Source organism: Panthera tigris, chromosome X (assembly GCF_018350195.1).
Source record: "Panthera tigris isolate Pti1 chromosome X, P.tigris_Pti1_mat1.1, whole genome shotgun sequence".
NCBI lineage: Eukaryota > Metazoa > Chordata > Mammalia > Carnivora > Felidae > Panthera > Panthera tigris.
In genome coordinates, this window is record NC_056677.1 from 34,658,950 (window position 1) to 34,665,419 (window position 6,470).

The window sequence follows — 6,470 nt, forward strand, 5'->3', positions numbered from 1 at the left end:
TGAGGAGAAAGGCCTGTGAAAAAACACCATTACTGATAAGTAACAGCCCCTTTCAGGTTTAATGACACGTTGCATCCATCCTAAAGCTCTAAAAAAAAAAAAAAAAAAAAAGAAAGAAAGAAAGAAAAGAAAAGAAAAAGAAAAAAAAAAAAGCCCTCTCGAGGGACGGCGCCTCGCGCCTGTAAATAGGAACGACAGGCCGGGGCGCGCGCGGGGGAGGGCGCACGGCGCGGCGCGGGTGTGTAAATTAACTGGGGGCAGCAGAGTAAATACATTACACACGGTATTTATTATGCGTGCGGACCTCGGCGGGGCTCTCCGGCTCCCGGACGTGGCAAATCTTGTCCGGAGCGCCGCCGAGGCCGCCGGCCAGCCGGGCGGGGGGGGGGGGGGGGGGGGTGCTGGAGAGGGGGGGGGGCTTTCCGTCCCGCGCCCCGGAGCCCCCGGGCGGCCCCCTTCCCGCGGCCCGGGGTGGGGGCAGGGCGCGGGCGGCCGGCGGGGCGACGTGGCCCCGGGCGCCGCGCGGGCGAGGGGCCGGGCGGGGAGGGCGGCGGGGCGGGAACGGGCGGCGCGCCCGGCCCCTTAGCATTCCGCCGGCGCGCCCGCCATCGCCGCGTGCGCCCCCGCGCCCCGCTGTAATTACCCCGATTACCAAATGAATCTCGCGCTTTTGTGCTCGCCGGGCGGTGGGTGCGGGGAGGCAGTTCTAATAGTTGTCATTAGGGCCGGGAGAGGCGGGGCGCCGGGGGCTGGGGGTGGGGAGCGCGGGGGTGGGGGGAGGCCCGCCGTTCCCTCGCTCGCTCGCTCGCAGGCGGTCCCGGGCGGCGCGCAGGCCGCTGCCGGCTGCTGAGTAATGATTTTTTTTCTAATTGGAGGCGAACAGCGGCCCTAATGGATGGAGCCGCTCTCGGCGCGCTCGCTGCGCCCGCCCCTCAATCAATACCGCTCGCTACGACCGCCGGGCGAGCTCCCCCGCCCTTTGTGGTCCGAGACGCGGCGGGCGCCCCCCACCCTGGCCCGGATCTCCGCCCCCCCCTCCCCACCGAGCCCCCATCGCCGCCTCGGCCCCGCCCCTTATGTCCTCACACCCCGCCCCGCAGCCCGGTCCCGGTGGCTTTTTTTTCAGCCCCCGCAGGTAGTGAGGGAGGCGCGGGGGTGTCGGGGGACGGCGGCCCCGGGACTGCCCGCTCACCCTCCCTCCGCAGCCACGCTTCAGCCGAGCGCCCCAGGCCCGGAGCAGAGCCGGGCACGGGCGGCCGCCTCCGCGGGTTTGCGCCGGCTGGTCCGGGAAAGGTTCGCTGAGTCCAATTAAATCCCCACGTTCTTTCCTCCCTGGGCCCTCTCCAGCTCAAACCCGCTCCTTCTGGGCCCCTTCAGCTTTCTGTTGGAGTAGAACCATGGTGCGGAGACACAAACCCTGGGGTACTGTTCTCCGAGGAGCCCCAGGTCTGTTGAGCTCGGGAGCTGGACAGGGAGAAGAGTCCTTGGGGATACGGGGTCCAACGTGCCCCCTGTTTTGCTGGCCCGGTTCCTGCGCGGCTACGAACTAGGCCGTCACCTGGGACAAAGACTCAGCGCCCGGGGGTGGGGGTGGGGGTGGGGGGGCCCCTTGTTCTTACTCAGTCTTCCCCACGACCACGTCATCTCCTTAAGAGCTGGGATTTTTGTCCAGGTGTATCCTCAGCACCTAAAACAGAGCTTGGAACATAGTAGGTGCTCAATAAATCTTAGTGGGCTGAGTGAATCGAAGGAATTTGAACTTGGCCCAACGTCTTTATCTCCTCTCCTGGGAACAGATAAGACCTTGGCTTCCCGCTCCTTGGGCTCCGTGACACGTTGTACTTTCCAGAAATGGCCACAGCACTATTTCTGGTCCCACGCGGCTCTGGTCTTCCAGAACTTTGCCACCAGCCCCCTTCAAGAGGAAGAGTCTGTTCCTCCTTCATGTGAACCTGGCCCATCCTTTGCGACTGCCTCCACGGGTAGAATGGGGCCCAAGCCATGCTGCTGACTTCCTAGTCTAGATCATAAAAGGAGATACGGCATCCATCTGACTCTCTCTCTCTCTCAGTAACCCTTAGAACCCAGGCTCCAGCCAACAGCCCCAGTTCACGTCCCAGCAAACCGCCAGCACCAGCCACCAGATAGGTGAACGAGTAAGCCTTCAAATGATTCCAACCCCCTGCCTCTGCGCCACCCTACTCAATGCCAAGTGCCATCACTGCAAGCTGCCCAGCTGACGCTGAGTGGAATCAACAAGCTATCCCTGCCGAGCGCGGTCCAAGTAGCAATTCATGAGCAAACTAAATGTTGACGTTGTAAGTCACGACATTTTGCGAGTTTGCTTCTCAGCGGTTGATAGCTAGATCTCCCGTTCCAGTGACTTCTCCTCGGCCCCCAACTTCCTGGGCACATCAAGGGCCTCCCTGTCACCAGACACAAAGCCACCCGTCTTCTGAGGCCCTCGGCTCTGGGCCCCCTCCCTCCAGCCAGCCACGTTTTTGAGGGGCCTCGGTCCCCCTGTGCCATTGCCACGGCTGCCTAGATTAACATCAGGCCACTAGGAATCCAAGCTGGCCCTTCTCTGGGCCTGCTCCTGAGGGGCCCAGCTCAGCAGGAGGATATCACTCCGCCTTGCTGATTGGCACCACCTGTACCATGCCTGCTAGTCATGTGACGTCTTCCTGGTCAGCTGCTTTCCAGCCTACCCTACCCCCTGCGGCACCGCCCCCCATTCTCCATTCAGCGTCCACATCAGCCCCCCACCTGCCCCTCCCCCTCTGCTTCAAGGAGACCATGGGAGTCACAGACTAGACTCCCCGACATCTGTCCATCCCATCCTGTCCACCTGCCCTCTGGTTCTAATGGGAGAGCATCTCCTTGCCCATCCCACAGCCGGTCCCGCTCTTGGACTCGGGATCCCAGCTGCTCGAAGTCTAGGGCACGCTGTGCAATAGATCTCTTTGGGATGATGGAGCTATTCTGTATCTGTGCTCTCCTGGCCACTAGCCACCTGTGGCTGCTGAGCACCTAAAATGTGGCTAATGCAGCCAAAGAACTGAATTGTTTTATTGTTTCGGTCAGTTTTGTTTTATTGTGTCGTATCCTGTTTTACACAGCAAAACTCGAAACCCTCCCTCCCTTATGACACCGTTCTCCCCCTTCCCATCGGCCATTAACATGCTCTTCTCTCTCTTATCCCCTTCCAGCTGTGCACCGCCCCCCCCCCCTTCTTTCCCTGGTCCTTTGCAGCTGAACTTCTTGATGGATTTGTCTCCGCAGCCACTTCTCCCACTCCACCTGTCAGCCCACTACCGTCCAGCCCCAACATCTGCCCCCTTCCCCGTGCCCCCAGGTCTGCACGTGCTCCTGACCCCCTCCCTCTCAACTCCTCACCCATCTAGTGAGCTCTGCTCCTCCTGGAAGCCTCAGATGAAAAGTCACTACTCCCAGGAAGCCTTACCGGATACTCCCGTCTCCAGCTGGAGTGGATATCCCTGCTGCATGCTGCCGGGGTCCCCAGTTCCGGGGGACTGTGCGCGTCACCGTTGATCACAATTGCCTCCGTAATTGTCACGCTTCCCTGCAGACTGGCCGCCCCATGGGAGTGGAGGCCAAGCTCCCTCACTCACCATCACACCCCTGCGCCTGTACCAGGCACAGAATGGGTGCTCAGAAAATATTTGTCAAAGAAATGCCCTGGAAAGAGAGGGACCAAAAGTCACAACCTAGGGGGTGGGGGGAGACTATAACTCCACAAGCAGTGGAGGATCCAGTAGGTAGGTAGGAGCCCAGGGCGAGTAGTGGGGGTGGGGGTGGGGGGGGTGGGGAAGGGTAAAGCTGGGAGTTGGTAAAGGCTTCCCAAGAAGGTGACCCCTTCCAGCAGAATTAAAGGGACAGAAAGCGTTTACCAAGTGGGTAGGGCAGGAAATTATTCCAGGGAGAGCAATGTCCTGAGCAAAAACCCAGACCTAAAATGGCAAGGAACAGAAAGAAAAGGGGTACTGGCAAGCGGCGTCAGAGAAGGGAGGTTCCGGTTCGATGCCCCTCTCTGCCGCAGCCTGACTTCTTGTCCCGGGACTGCCCGTCCGAGACGCCCAAGGCAAAAGCGAGTTTTTCTCTGGCTTTCAAGGTGAGCTTTGCTCTCTCTCGAGGCTCAAGAACCTGAAAAATGATGTTTGTAGCCGGGGGGCGGGGGGGGGGGGGGTCGAAATACCTGAGAACAGCTTAGGTAAACAGCCAGGGAGGCTGCCTCTGGAGAAGAGCCCACCCAAGGCCTGCTGGAGCTTGTGCCTGGCCCCGCCCACGTTCACAAGGCCGCCCTTGAGGAGAGGGTGCGGTCGCCAGTCGCGCGCCCCTTCAGCTGCCCGAGGTGCCAGTCTAAGCAACCGACGGCTCTGGGGTGGGGGGGGGGGGGGTGGGAGGCTCAATTTCTAACATTTGCCAATTTCGGTAGAGGATATCCTTCTACCACAGCCGATTCGAAGCTACCGACTTGTCACTGAACGCAGAGGCAGGGCAGAGAATCACAAACCACGCTGACTGCGCTCCCCGGCTGAATAAGCAACAGCTCCCCGTTTCTGTCCAGGGAGGCCTAAGTACAGAGGGCCAGGTTGGGGAGCAGAAGAATCAGCAGGAAGGGGCGGGTTGGGAGGCTCCGCCGCCCCCCGAGGCCCATCAGCTGAGCCGAGGTCCTAGGGCAGGAGGCGGCGCTAGGTGCCAGATCGCAGCCCAGGGTGTCGCTGGATGGGCTGGCCCAGCGTTCGCTCATGTGCTTGCTCTCTCCGGGGGCTCTCTAGAACTCAGGCGGACAAAGCGGACGCTGGCTACATTGTTCACTGAGGAGCCTGTGTGAGTGCAGATCTGGAACTTTCTCCTGCAGGTGTCCAGGGAGAGCAGCTGTGAAGGCTTGCCACAGGCTTGGCTGCCCTGGGCTGGGGTGGGGGGTGGGGGTGGGGGGGCTGCAAGACCATCCCAGCGCGAGAGAACTGCTCACAGAAGACAAGACCCCCATGGCATCAGATGAGAGGCTCCCGAACCACAAGTGGCTCTAGGGCCCCCCCCCTCGTTCTATCGAGAGACCCCTTGGAGCAGGCCTGGGGCCCCGGAGGCAGAGGCCATTCCCCGCCTGCCTACCCTCAGATCACTTTCCCCCACTCCCATCCCCTCCCGGCCTCTGCCCCCACTGATCCGAGATGCCCCCCTTTTTTTCTCTTCCTTTTCTTTGTACAGAGAGGGGAGAGCAAGTGTTGCTCAAACCTGTTACTCTCCAGGAATTGGGGAGAGGTAGCCTGAACGATGCCCCACGCGCGGCAGAAGACGGGCTTGTTCCCGAAGCCCTGTATGGTCCCTCTGATAACCACCGCGGCGGCTGTTCCTCACGCTGGAGGCTCATTAGGGTTCCTGGGGCCAGTCCAAGAAATTGCCAAGGACAAGACAGGCAGCCTCCGCCTGGAAACTCCGCGGAGCCCGCTCCCCTCAGAGGCCCTTCCTTCAGCGTGAGCGAGGGGGTGAGTTCCGCTGAGCTAGAACCACGCCTGACAAGTGACATTTTGACGAGAGACGCGGTGACGAGTCCCTGGGGAGGCTGTGGAGTCTGGTTCCTGCAGACGGTGTCTCCCCTGAGGCGGTCTCCGTGCTTGAGTGCTGAGTGTGTGTGTGTGTGTGTGTGTGTGTGTGTGTGCGCGCGTGTGTGTGTATACACATCCTGCTTCTCTGAGGAAGATTCTCCGAGCTCCGCATGCAAGCTTGACAGAGGCCCTCCCGAACACCCACGGCAACCACGGCCGTGGAGGACAGATGGGGCAAACCAGTCCCTGGCCGCTGAGCTCAGGAGATCGCCCCCTGGGGTCGGCCTGTCCTCGCCCTCTGGGACTTGCTCCCGGCCAGTCCCCTTCGGAACTGCAGACCCTACCCGGGTAGGGCCAAGGGAGGGAAGATCCAGCCTCTAGGTGGCTAGCTAAATAAACAAAACAGGGTCTGTCTCTTTAGGGAGCTTGAAATCTGGGCGCCGTGGACGACGGTGGGGGGCATGTGCTCCAAAGGAGCAAGGTCACGCGACAAGCCTTCTGAAAGACGTGGCATATCAACTTGGAAAATGCCTAGGCCGACAAAAGCCCACAGTGATGGGGCAGGAAGGAGGCTGGGCTTGTCTTCCAGCGGGGGCCTGTGGCGGGGCATCAGAGCGCCTTCTGTGGGGAGCAGGTAGAATGAACCCGGAGAGAAGCAAAGGATCAAAGGAGCTCCAGGCGGGACAGTGTGCCAGCCGCCTGGTCCCCCGAGTCCCCTTCCAGACACTGACAGGCAGCCTCGGCCTTTCCTTGGTGCTTTGCAGGGAGCGCAGCGAGGTCACACGCGGTCCCCTTATTAGATGGCTGTCAGTGCCTCAGGGTCCCGGCCTCTGCTGAGCCCTGGGGTCTGCAAGGGCCCATCTTGCTCCTCTTCCCCGAAACAGCCTTTCAAATCCAGGC